A 977-nucleotide genomic window follows, 5' to 3' on the forward strand; every position below is an offset into this window, starting at 1 on the left:
ATATTGGTTTATGCTGATTATTTTGGTCTTTTCTTAAATATAGAGAATTTTGAAGAGTAATTTTTGGAAAAAAATGGTTAGTGCTGTATCTAGAGCAGTGACTGTTCAAACGTTCACATCCTAATAACAAAGAGATGGACAAGAAAATCTGGTGTGGGCAGATGTTACCATCTTATTTTAATACTATAAGCACTAATAATAGTATTTATTCAGTAGAATAAACACACTGCTCTGAAGATTTTTGATTATATAGTAATAGGGGCCAGTTTTTTTCCCTTCTGGTAGTTCTGATCTACATACTCCAAGCATATTTTGGTGGACCTGACTTACTTCATATAATTCTTTTCATTCTCGTAACTGTCTACGTATTTATATCTTGAATTCTTCAAACTGGGATTCAGTTCAGGAATCTAGAACACAAATATACCTATAAGGAGTTCAGAATTTACTTTTTCTTATGAAACATAAAATAGGACACAGGGCAAAATTTTCTTTCCTCCTTTATATACGCAACTGAATATGTTGCATATGACACAAAAAAACTACAGATTTTTATCTTCCTAGATTTTAGCTATTTATAAAAAAGTTCAGTAATATTTTTGTTTTCTTTTATAGATATATACGTATGAATTTTCTCTTTCTGTATATACAAGGATGAATACTTCAGCATTGACTGAAATGTTTACTTACTCATTAAATCAAATTTTATAAAACTTTAAATCTAATTTCTTGCCTTGATTCATTAAAACCTCTATTAAATCCTGAATTATCTGATTTTTTCATGTTTAACATATGTCTATTTTGGTATCATGATACATATTCTTAGATGCAACATGTCATATAGTGGCAATGAAAATAAAAAATGAGCTTCCTACCTCCTGAACATCACTGGACCTTTTGAATCCAGGTCAATCCCCGGTTACATTTATGAAATAAACCTTGATACTCTATGGGTTACATGCTTGGGAAAAATTAAT

This window comes from Psittacula echo (assembly GCF_963264785.1).
Source record: "Psittacula echo genome assembly, chromosome: 1".
Classification (NCBI taxonomy): domain Eukaryota; kingdom Metazoa; phylum Chordata; class Aves; order Psittaciformes; family Psittacidae; genus Psittacula; species Psittacula echo.